General features: G+C 49.8%; 1 protein-coding gene across 4 annotated transcripts in view; it reads left to right on the top strand.

Moving 5' to 3' along the window:
• SLC36A4 (solute carrier family 36 member 4) overlaps window positions 1-12,925 on the top strand; it is a 1,249,299-nt gene that overhangs the window by 350,046 nt on the left and 886,328 nt on the right. The gene's annotated exons all lie outside the window — the stretch shown is intronic.

Genomic DNA, 12,925 nt, shown 5'->3' with positions numbered 1-12,925 from the left:
TCAAATTCTTTTTGTGGGGTAACAAATTTACCATTCACACAGACCACAAACCACTTACATTCATGTTTTCGCCCAAACAAGCACAAAATATGTCCCCTAGGATAAGCAAGTGGGTGCTAGGGCTGGAAAACTTTAGTTTCAAAATGGAGTACTTACCGGGGCCAGAAAATGTGATTGCAGATTGCTTGTCAAGGTTACCTATCAAAGGCAATCACAGTGAGGAAGTGTTAGATGTACCCATCTGTGTGGTGCATCTCCCCTCACTGACTGATGCAGAATGGAACAGGGCCATGGAGGAAGACAAGGCCATGGGTATGTTAAAAGAACTCATTGTCAAGGGTTGGCCGGACAAATTATCGGAGGTCCCTGACATAGTTAAAGATTTCTGGGAAGTCAGATTCGAACTGTCTATCATAGCTGGTCGCTTGCAAAGGGGGGATAAAATTGTCCCACCGGAAGGGCTGAGAAAAAGGATTATAGATCTGGCCCATGAAGGGCATCTGGGCAGGAGCCTCACAAAGAACAAAGTGAGGAGTTGCTTTTGGTTCCCCAGAATGGATTCAGAGGTGGAGAGAGCAGTAAAGGAATGTATCAGTTGTGCGAGAAGTGACAAGAGCAAAGTTATCCACTGTGCTCCCTTGGCCCCTATCAATGTACCCATGTCTCCGTGGACTAAACTTGCTATGGACATAGTGGGTCCCATGGACATACTGGGGACACAGAAAAGGTTTATGTTTGTTTTGGTGGATTACACTTCTCATTGGGTTAATTTTAAATTCACATCGTCCACCACAACTTCAAATCTCATTGCGTTTCTAAAAAACATCTTTGTGTATGAAGGCATCCCGGCTACCTTGGTAACGGACAATGGAGTGCAGTTCGTCTCTGATAACATGAGAGAGTTTTTGGAAGAACACAATATAAAGCATGAGAGGACTGCTCTCTATTGTCCAAAAGCCAATGGATTGGTAGAGAGGGTGAATCGGATGATCAAGGAGCAGATACAACTGGCCACCACCAATGGGTTGAATGTGGAGGAAGAGTTGAGAGAAGCCTTATGGGCATATCACACCACGCCCAATGGGGTAACAGGAATATCCCCGTTTGTGTTTCTCAGAGGAAGGGAACCCAGCACCAAGATGAACCCAAAGTGGTTGGGGGGAGGAAAAAGAGTTGTACCAGACCTAGGTCGAGTGGAGAGACGTCTAGAGTCTCATCAACAGAAGTACAAAGCTTGGTACGATGGGAAACATGGAGCTAAAGAGGTGGAGATAAAACCCAACTCCCAAGTGTGTGTTAAGAAACCGGGTAGGGTGCAACCGGGGACGAGCAAATTCGGAGCACCTCAAAGAGTGGAAAGCACAAGCAAGAGTGTGGTTCGTCTGGACAACGGACAGACATGGAGCAAAGACAGAGTTGTAAACACTGAATGAACCCACGTGTTTCCCAATGTTTTGTAATCCCTGCAAGGGGAGATGTGTTATAATCTTATTGTCAATGTTTAGTTGGTATGTCCCAACACCCCTTTCCCAACCAGTAAGTGGTATGATCCGAGGGAGCTCACCTTAGAATGTTCAGGTGAGCTCCAGGCAGTTGAGAGCGGATGGTCACGAATAAAGACTCTTTACTTCATCTGGCGTGTGAGCTTTATTACAACAGAATCCCACCCAAAAAGTTGGGAAAAAAAGCAAGGGGCCATTTACCTGTTTTTTGCACCAGGGTCCATGGCATCCTTGCTATGCCACTTACTGGCACCCACCACCAGCCTCAGCATCACTCCCCTGTTGCCCAGAGCCTGACCACAATGGAATGAGGGTAAGATACCATTCCCAGGTAGGTCCTAGTGAAAGACTTGCCTTTGGTCATAGAAGGGATTTGAGTCAGGGTTTGATGACGGCAGGTTGCTGAAGAGCGGGATACCAGAACAGTCATTGATGAAGGTGGGAAAGCTCCAAGTAAACAAATTCTGGTGTCCATGCCTAGGAAAGTCTCAACATCAATCTGCTTTGGCTTGGTGAAGATCTCTACATTCTGACTTTTGTTCTGACAGTCAGAACTCCTTCAGCGCAACCGACCAGCAGGTTGGACCCAACTGGCGATTCAGTGTAATCAGCTGTGCTGGTCTCCCACAGCTTCCTTCGAGAAAAAGTTGACAAAAAGTTTCTATGTCCCAGCTTTTGCAGTTTTGAAAGGAGGAGTACGCCATTACCCTTATATAAGGGTCCTAAGACCTTAGAGACACCACTTACGGGCCGGGACTCACTCCAAGTAAAATCCACCAGCAGGGATCAGGGCAGCTCCAGTTGCAAACGGTCAGTTAGGCTCCTCAGGAAATTAGGCCTCTTGCAGCTTTTGTGTCCCTGTAGCTTAACAGGAGATCAGCCAACTGACCGTGGAGTGCACTTCTTAGTCCTGGGTAGAGGTGGGAGCAGGTGTAGCCCTCCGGGTTTTCCTCACAGGTCTAAACAGCAGGTGCAGTCCTTCGGTCTTTCACTGGTTCAGAGGCATTCTAAAGAGGCTACTGGGGGGTGCATAGCTTTGCATATGGACTGCATTAGATCATCGTGAACTGCTCATTAATACCGCAAGAACCTACAAGTGATTGTTGGCCTAATAACCGGCCCAGTGAAATATTACGAATACGCATATGCTGGATATTTTTGTCATTTGGTCTCATCGTATTTCTTCTTGATAAAGATACCGCTATTTTCCTAAATCAGTGTGGTGTCCATTTGTGGTGTTATAACTGTGTAACTGTGAGTGTGGTTGCAAATACTTTACACATTGCCTTGGAGATAAGCCGGACTGCTCGTGCCAAGCTACCAGAGGGTGAGCAGGGGTTATCTAAGAGGGTGTCCTTCCTTTCCCTGACTAGAAGCAAGGGTCCCTATTTGGACAAAGGTACCTACCTCAGCCAACTAGAAACCACCAGTTCTAACATTGGTGGTCAGCGGTTGGGATTTGAACTTGTATTTGCAACTGACTCAGTGATTGGTGTACATCACTAGTTTTAGCGCAGACCATGACGCAACCACATATTGTGTTTTTTTTATTTTTGGTTCTATTTTTGAGCGACCTTTAAGCCACACACCATGTCTCAAAGGACTCAAGTAGCCACTGAGGTTGCAGAATTGGAATTCGACGATGAGGCATTGCTTACCTAAAAAGTTGATCAATTGAGGCAATTCTGCAGAGCTTTGGGATGTCCCATGAAAAGTAGCGCCAAGAAGGAGGAGCTGCAAATGGCCTTGAGGGCCTGGTGGGAAGCCAAAGAGGCTCAGGAGCCAGATGATGCTGAGGTGGATGAGGATGACCCAGGGTATGGATTTGTTCACAGGATTTGCCGGTGAGATGACCAGCCTCGGGGGCTGGTAGTAACCATTCAGGGAGGAGCTTTTCCCCAGAGGAGCTGGAGGAAAACAAAAGGGTCAGAGAGCATGAGTTGGAGGTTTTAAATCTTAAGGCTCAAGCAGAGGAGAATAAGCTGCTCATTGAAAGTGAAAAGTGAGCAAAGGAGAGCAAGAACGCTCTCGCCTTGGAAGAGAAGGAGATTCTCTTAGCTCATGAGTTAAGCATGACGGAACTGCACATTAAGGCTAAACAGGTGGAGTTCAGTTCGAATGGTGGCAGCGCACAGCCAGTGCCAGTGGGTAAGATGTATATTCCCAAAGACTTAGTGTGAGATTACCAAAGGGGTGATGATATTTATGTGTGGTTCACGGCATATGAGATCGCACTGAAGATGAATGAGGTGCCTGAGAAGCACTGGGGAGCGGGCCTATGGAAACACTTTGAGGCTTCTGGGAGGGATGTTTTACCACCTTTAGAGAGGGCGGGAACCCTGACCTATGCCAACATGGAGGCTTTATGCCTCAGGTATGGGCTCACTCCTGAACAGTACAGGCAGAAATTCAGGAACTTCAAGAAACTGGAATCTAGTACTTGGGTGGAGTGTGTGAATGCGTACACACGTGCACTGGATGGTTGGATGACGGGCAGCAAGGTAACTGATTTTAAGGGCTTATGCAATTTAATTAGTTGGGAGCACTTGAGTAGTCTGTGTGTTCCAGAACTGCACCAGCATCTTTTAGACAGTAAGCTGACTGATCCCGGTAAGCTTGCTGAGAAGGCGGACCACTGGACCAGCACCAGTATCCACAAGGGAGTAGGGGGTACCACTGCCAATTGTGTACAGGTTCCCCAGCAGAAGGTGGGGGAGGACAAGGGTAACCACAAGGAGTTGTCTAAAGAGCCCCAAAGTAGTTCCCAGGTGAAGGAGCCCCAGTCCCCCAAGGCTAAGAGGTCCTGGCCCCCTAAGGGCAAGCGGGACCACTGAGGTCCTCCTACTTGTTATTTTTGTAAAGAGGTGGGTCACATTGCCCCTAAATGCCCCAAGAAACCACCTGCACCCACTGGTGCTCCAACACCAGGTTTAGTGAGTGTAGTGTTGGGGAGGAATTTAGTCCTTGGGATGGGGATGAGCAAGCAGTTATGACCCTGGTCTCATTAGGAGATCAAGAGATGGTCTAAGAAGCCTCTCTGCCTGAGAACACTAAGAAGTACAGGCAGTGGGTGACCATCAATGGAAGGAGGGCGGAGGCTCTGAGAGAGACAGGAACCAGTGTGACATCTGTCAGGTGTCAGTAGGTGTCTGAGGAGCAGGTAATTCCCAATGTACTTCACCCTGTAGTTGCAGCAGACAACTCTGTGCACCTCTGCAAGGTGGCGCTAGTTCCCTTTGAGTGGGGGGGGGTCTCCGGTTCCTTGTAGGTCATTGTAAGTCCGTCCATGGCTGCAGACTGTCTGCTAGGGAATTACCTGGAGAGTTCCCCCTGGAAGTAGGTGGAGTGCCAGGCGTATTTGGAGATGTTGGGTATGCCTGAGTGAGCTTGTGTGACCACTCGGTCTATGGGAGCCAGTAAGGGTGTTCAAGAGAACCTGGAGCCTGAAACAGTGGACCAGGTGCCTTCCTTAAAGAGAGGAGGCATGGGGCGCGGGAAACAGGCCCCCAAAGTTCCCACGGTCCAGGAGGAGGCAAATCTTGAGGGAGATGCCCTGGAGCCTACTGGGAGCAAGTAGCTAAACTGGGGTACCTACCTGAGCTGACCCAATGGCAGTAGGAGGGAGGGCCCTCCAGGGAGGAATTCTGTGAGGAGCAGAAAAAGGGCCCTTCTCTTGTAGGTTTGCGGAAACAGGCAGCAAACCAGGCAGCAGGTGATCAGTCTGGGTCACATTTCATTTACTGGGAGAATGATCTCCTATATAGCGAGACTAAGGTTGCTGAGCCTGGGTCAGCCCGTGTGCTGGTGGTACCCCAGAGCTTCAGAGCCTTCCTACTGGGGTTAGCTCATGATGTACCTTTAGCAGGACATTTGGGGCAGGGCAAGACTTTTGAGAGGCTTGTCACCCACTTCTACTGGCCTCAAATGTGCAAGAGTTCTGATACTCATTGCAGGTCCTGTCAGACTCGCCAGGTAAGTGGTAAGAGTGGGAGTAGGTGCACGGCTCCTCTCCAACCTTTCCCTGTAGTCAGCACCCCTTTTGAGAGGGTGGGCATTGACATTGTGGGGCCTCTGGATCCCAAGACAGCCATGGGCAACAGGTTCATCCTGGTCTTGGTGGACCATGCCACTCAGTTCCCTGAAGCCATCCCTCTCCGGACAGTGACAGCCCCTGTGGTGGGCCGGGCACTGATGAGGATTTTCTCCCATGTGGGGTTCCCCAGGGAGGTGGTGTCAGACTGGGGTACTAATTTTATATCTAGGTATATGAAATCTCTGTGGAAGGAGTGCGGTGTAACCTATAATTTCACCACGCCTTACCACCCCCAAGGTAACGGGCTGGTTGAGAGATTTAACCGGACCCTGAAGGGCATGATTATGGGTCTTGAGGAACCCATGAGGCTTAAGTGGGATGTCCTCTCACCATGCCTGCTGTTTGCTTACAGAGAGGTGCCACAGAAGTCCTTAGGCTTCAGTCCCTTTGAGCAACTGTATGGTCACCCTGTAAGAGGACCCTTGAGTTTGGTGAAGGAGGGCTGGGAGAAGGCTCCTGGTCAACCCCCCCAGGATGTATTTAGCTACATGCTGGCCTTCAGGAACCAAACTAGGCGTTTCAGGCAACTCGCTCAGGCGAATCTGGAACCCAGCCAGGAAGAAATGAAACGGTGGTACAACCAGAATGCCACTCCGGTAGAGTTTCAACCTGGGCAGAAAGTTTGGGCGAAGGCCCCAGTGGAGTCCTGCGCGCTCCTGGATAAGTGGACTGTGCCTTATGAGGTGGTGGAGTGCAGGAGCGAAGTGACCTACCTGGTTAACTTACAGTCTCCTAGGAAGCCTCTGAGGGTCCTCCATGTGAACCGCCTCAAACCCTACTTTGAGAGGTCTGATGTGACCATGCTCTTGGCTACAGATGATGGGGTGAGTGGGGTGAGAGGAGAGTGAACCTTCTTCCTGACCGCCTGTCAGCCAGAGAAAAGGATGGGTCAGTGGATGGGGTGAACCTCTTGCCTAACCTGACCCCAGAACAGCAGAGGGACTGTCGCCAGGTGTTGGGTCAGTTCGCCTCCCTGACCCCAGGAGTCACCCATTGGTGTGTCCATGATGTAGACACTGGAGACAGCCTGCCTGTAAAACAACAATTTTACAGAGTAGCTGATAAGGTCAGGGCCAGCATCAATGAGGAGGTGTCTAAGATGCTGGTGCTAGGAGTAATTGAGCCCTCCAGCTGCCCCTGAGCTAGCCCAGTGGTCCTTGTGCCAAAAGTTGCTGCGCCTGATACCATCCCAGAACTCTGGTTCTGTGTGGATTACCGTGGGCTCAATGCAGTCACCAAGACTGACGCTCTCCCCATCCCCAGAGCTGATGAGCTTGTGGATCGGCTGGGAACTGCCCGGTACCGCAGTACATTTGACTTGATGTCTGGGTACTGGCAGATTGCCTTGACCAAGGGGGCCAAAGAGGGGTCAGCGTTCTCAACGCCAGAGGGGCACTACCAATTCAGGGTAATGACCTTTGGGTTGAAGAACGCCATGCCACCTTCCGGAGACTGGTAACCAGGTGCTGTGTGGGCTGGAGGAATTCAGCGCCGCCTACCTGGATGACATTGCTGTGTTCAGCTCCAGTTGGGAGGAACGTTTGCAACACCTTTGTGAAGTGTTGAAGGCCCTCCACTATCAAGGCAAGTAAGTGCCAGATAGGGCAGGGTTCTGTGGTGTACTTAGGACACCAGGTATGGAGCTGCCAGGTGGCGCCCCTACAGGCAAATATTTATACCATTCAGGCTTGGCAACCCCCCAATACCCAGACAGAGGTGAGAGCCATTTTAGGACTCACAGGGTATTACAGACGGTTTGTAAGGGGGTATGGCACCATTTTTGCCCCCTTGAACTGACTTCAAAGAAACAGCCCAAGAAGGTGATCTGGACTGATGCCTGCCAGACCGCTTTTGATGCCCTGAAAACTGCCATGTGCATGGCGCCCGTGCTCAAGGTGCCTGATTTCTCCAAAGAGCTTGTGGTGTAGACAAATGCTTCAGAGTATGGGGTGGGAGCAGTACTCTCACAATTGAACGACGAGGGCTTGGACCAACCCGTAGCTTTCATTAGCAGGAGGCTACTTCCCAGGGAACAGAGTTGGAGTGCAATTGAAAGGGAAGCTTTTGCTGTGGTCTGGGTGCTGAAGAAGCTGAGGCCCTACTTGTTTGGGACTCACTTCTTGGTTCAGACAGACCACTGACCCCTCAGATGGTTGATGCTGTTGACGGGTGAAAACCCAAAACTATTGAGGTGGTCCATCTCCCTACAGGGAATGGACTTTACGGTGGAATACCGCCCTGGAACAGAACACGCCAATGCTGATGGTCTGTCCAGATTTTTCCACCGTAGTGATGAGAACTCCCATGAGGGTGGGTAGTTCTCCCCACTTTTCAGCTGGGGGGGGGCACACGTGTTAGACCTGGCATTTTCTGGCATGGTTACCCCTGACATTTTGCCTCTACCTCCTCTATTTTTGATGCTGTGATGGATTTCGTTTTGCTGGCTTAGATGCTTTGGGCACTTTGCCACTGCTGATCAGTGTCAAAGTGCAAGTGCTCCCTGTATAAAGTGTTATGGTAATTGGTTGTCCATAAGTGGTATGTTTGTCTTACTAGTAAAGTGCACTATGTGTGCCAGGGCTGGTAATGCAAATGCTACTAGTGGGCCTGCAGCACTAATTGTACCACCCACGCAAGTAGCCCTAAAAAGAGATCTCAGGCATGCCACTGCAATGCCTGCGCACAGTTTAACTGCCTTGTTGTCCTGACAAGCCTTACCCTTCCCTTTTGATGCACATCAGACACCCCTATAGTAGGCCCAAGGTCCCCCCCCCGGCAGGGTGCAGTGTATTTAAAAGGTAGGACATGTACTGAGGTGTGTACTATGTCCTGACAGTGAAATACTGCCAAATTCGTTTTTCACTGTTGCAAGGCCATCTTGCCCATAGGACAGAATAGGGAATGCTGTGTCACATGTTTCCAGCATATCTTCCCATAGGCATAAGATGGAGAGATAGTTTAGTGTGCCTGAACTCAGAATTTAATAACAAATCTTTTTGTGAAGATGGTTTTTAAATTGTGTTTAGAAACCACACTTTTAGAAGTGGCTGGTTTCTTGTCCTAACCATCCTGCATGCCTCTGCCTGGTTCTGTATTGACTGTCTGGGTTTGGATGTGACGGGGTCTGGGAAGTGTCCTGACACCAGGGAGGAGTAGGTGAGACAGCAACAGGCTGGCCTGCATTTGATGTGGTGGGAGGATTAGCCCCTTTGATGCGAAGAGGGCTGTGCAGCTGCCACAAAAGAATGGCTCCACCTACTGCAGAGTGTCTGAGGCCCAGACCCTGACTATCAAAGAAAGAAGGTGTGCACTGGCAGGAAGACACCCATGTGAGAGCTGAAACCCCTAAACTCAAGACTGAACAAGGATTGAAACTACTTTGTGATCAAGAGGAACCTCTGCCAAAGAAGAACAGCTGAAGACTGAAGAGAAGGACTGCCCTTGCTGTGTGTTCTGGGGCTGGCCGGCAGTTTGCTGATTTGACTAAGGAGAGGACAAAGGACTGTGCTGTGTGCTGTGTCCCCCTGCTTGAAAGGACTTTGCTGTGTCCTGTGTCTTGAAGTAACTTGTCTCCATGGGCCCGAGAGGAGCTGGCTCCCTGTTGTGGAAACTCAGGAACATAAAGGTTTCCAAGTGTGTCTCAGTGACGCTGTGTGCTTGTGTTTTTTGCAGCCTGAAACCTTCTTGAGAATTGCCCCACGACCGTGTGGCCCGGAGCAGTCTTGCGCTCTGCTTCGATCAACAGCATGACCAGAAGTGCTGTGATCATTATCGCCATCAGCCCGGACCGTCGTCCCAAGGTGGAGCCGTGAGAAATCACCGCCGCCGGCCCGAGCCTGCCTTTGCCAAGGAGAGGTCTGTGAACCTTCACCATCGTGGGTCCGAGCTCCTTTGCCCAAGATCAGCAGAGTCACGCTGAGAGCCGATCAGCTGCGATGCCATCTCCTGGTAGCCCGAGACTCACTGCGAGGAGCAGCGCCGCCAACCCGAAGCCGCACAGCGTGATGCCCAAGCCGCGAGGAGAGACTGCACCCCCCCCAGGTAACGCTCAGGGATCGTGCGTGTGTCGCCACCTGGGACGGAGTACGTGCTACGAGAGACTGCTCTCGACCTTTCCCATCTTTGCAGCGCGAGCCTCCGCTCAAGTCAGTATCGCAGCGGGTTCTCGCCGAGGAGTGGCAGTACCTGGGTCGGATTGTGGAGCTGCACTTTGTTTACTTCAAAACAGTATTGGGGGCATATTTTGGTAGTCGCTGACTGCGAGTCAGCCAAGAGTGGCATAGAGATCTTCACTAGCGGGATCCCACCACGCTGAAACGGCTAGCGGATAGCTTACCGGTACTAGAACCATATATCAGACACCTACTGGATGTGTCTTTTAGCACTAAGACCGTGCCCAAAGACTGGAAACAGGCAGTGGTTCTACCTCTCAGGAAGAAACCTAACATTAGCTTTGAGAAGCTAGAGAACCTCCGGCCGATCTCCCTTCTGCACTACCTGGCCAAAGTGGCGGAAAAAACGGTAAACCTGCAACTGATGGATTTTGTGGAAGAGGTTGCCCTACTACACGATACCCAGTTTGGTTTCCGTCCCCGCCACTCAACGGAATCAGCGCTTCTGATGGCTGTGGAGACCCTACGCCAGGGGGTGGATGAGGGTCATACTATGGCCCTCATCCTATTGGACCTGAGTGCAGCATTCGACACTGTAGCTCATACCACCTTGCTACAGTGTCTGAATAGTGGAGGGATATCTGGAGCTGCACTCGCATGGATCCAGTCCTTCCTGACGGGGAGAAGCTTTCAGGTCCGCCAGGGCGAATGTTATTCCAGGGATATTGGATTGGGCCAGGGCGTACCCCAGGGATCGTCCCTGAGCCCCACCCTATTTAATCTATATGTCTCCCCAGTGGCCCCCATTGCTGAGGGCCATGGTCTGCACATAGTGTCCTACACCGACGACACGCAGCTGGTTATCTCCCTCTCGCGAGCGCCCGGTCTTGCGGTGGACAGTTTCAGAGTCTGCATGCAAGACCTTGCAGCCTGGGTGTCCACCAACTGCCTCAAACTAAATGGCAGCAAGACCGAGGTGCTCGTAGTGGGGGGGAACCCATCTATCTGGTCGTCGGCGTGGTGGCCTCCATGCTTAGGTGAGGTTCCAACACCCTGTCAAGAAGTTCGGAACCTTGGAGTCTGGCTTGATGCTGACCTGTCCTTTGGACCTCAGATAGGACGTGTGGCGGGTGTCTGCTTCAGCGTTCTGAAAAGTCTACGGAAGGTCTTAGATCTCCTTCCTATGTCAGCCCGTAGAACGCTGGTGCACGCCCTCGTGACATCACGCCTGGATTATGGCAACTTGCTGTACCTGGGAGCAACCAGCAAGGCAATAAATCGCCTTCAGGTGTTGCAGAATGCGGCAGCCCGCCTCATTCTAAAATTTCCCAAAAGATCGGCCTCCAAAACTGCCCTTCGGACTCTTCACTGGTTGCCAGTGAGGAGTAGTGTCGAGTTTAAGGCCCTCTCTACCTGCCACCGCATCCTTACTGGGAAGGCGCCAACACCGCTCCAGAACCTGATCACCAGGTACGTATCCACGCGCGCCCTTCCCTCCTCCCATGGAGGCCTTTTAAAGGTCCCGAGGATAAGGCGGGCTCGCGTGGGAGGTAGATCTTTCAGCTACCTAGTGGCAAAGAGCTAGAATGCCCTACCTTTGGACCTCCGTCTGGAGTCATCTGAACCTAGCTTCAGGAGGAAGCTAAAAACATACCTATATACACGGTAACCTGTGCAGACTTTACGTTCTAGTCTGCGGGAGTTCTTCTGTTTTAGCGCGGGGACACGCCATCTGAGCGTAACCAAGCGCTTTATAAAACTCCCTTATTATTATTATTAGTAGCACCGCGATCGGTGCCGAACTGCATTATTACTTTCTTTTACGATCTGCATTAGTACTTGCATTACGAACTGCATTATTACTTGCTTTTATGATCCGCATTAATACTTGCACTACGAACATTATTATTATTTGCTTTTATGATCCACATTGTACTTGCATTACGAAATGCATTATTACTTGCTTTACGAACCGCATTAATGACTGTCTTATTTCTACATTACGAACTGCATTACAAACTGCATAGCTTTGCATTAGGACTGCATTAGATCATTGTGAACTGCTCATTAATACCTCAAGAACCTACAAGTAATTGTTGACCTAATAACCGTCCCAGTGAAATATTACGACTACGCATATGCTGTATATTTTTTTATCGTTTGGTCTCATCGCATTTCTTCTTGATAAAGATACCGCTATTTTCCTAAATCAGTGTGGTGTCCATTTGTGGTGTTATCACTGTGTAACTGTGAGTGTAGTTGCAAATACTTTACACATTGCCTTGGAGATAAGCCGGGCTGCTGGTGCCAAGCTACCAGAGGGTGAGCAGGGGTTATCTAAGATGGTGTCCCTCCTTTCCCTGACTAGAAGCAAGGGTCCCTATTTGGACTAAGGTACCTACCTCAGCCAACTAGAGACCCCCAGTTCTAACAACATAGATTTATTAAAAAGCTTGGCTAGATTGTCAGGCTGCAGGCCCATTGTCGCTAGACCTGCAATGTTATTTGATGATGAATTTGAAAGAATGATTAAATAAATAGAAAATATATAATATTTACGCCTGAGTTGTGCCCCTTGCCGCCCACTTGTGGTTGTTGATAAACTGCTGAATCTGGACCCTAGAAGAATGTTCCAAAGGAGTCTTGTACCTTTGTTAAATGAGGAAATGGAGCAGCCAGTTTATACCACGTGCCGACCTACAGGGTCGCTTAGCTGTAATAATGTAATGTCTTCGGCCCCAGTGCAGAAAACACTATGCCATGCATCGTCTAAGCTTCTGCATGGCCATGATGTTCAAGTGTTTGACTAACCTCCATCTGTGACTTACCTGTGGGTAAACTACATCTGTTGTTAATAACCATGTTAGTGCATTGCATTTACAAAGAATACTGTGAGCTGTTATCACAGTCGTGGGTGGAATACGCAATGCACAAAGTACAGACGCTTAAAAAGGTTTGCAAAGAGGAAACTGAGCCAGATGTACAAAAAAGTGGTTGTTAACTACTGGCCCCAACTGGCGCTTACAGTAAGTACTTTCCAAATAGCGATTCCTTATCTATTTGTAAACCCATTTTAGGAGCCATGAAAAGATCCCAACTCCTAAAATAGTTTTAATACATTGCAAAATGTATTTTTGCAGCTGCAAACTCCAAATTGGACCGTTAACGACCACTAAATGGCTTGGGACAGCTGGCCCATTTTTCTTCAAAATACCATT

This window comes from Triturus cristatus, chromosome 8, assembly GCF_964204655.1.
Source record: "Triturus cristatus chromosome 8, aTriCri1.1, whole genome shotgun sequence".
NCBI classification, from domain to species: domain Eukaryota; kingdom Metazoa; phylum Chordata; class Amphibia; order Caudata; family Salamandridae; genus Triturus; species Triturus cristatus.
Note: the sequence above shows the minus strand (reverse complement) of the source record. Positions and strands in the feature narration are given on the sequence as shown.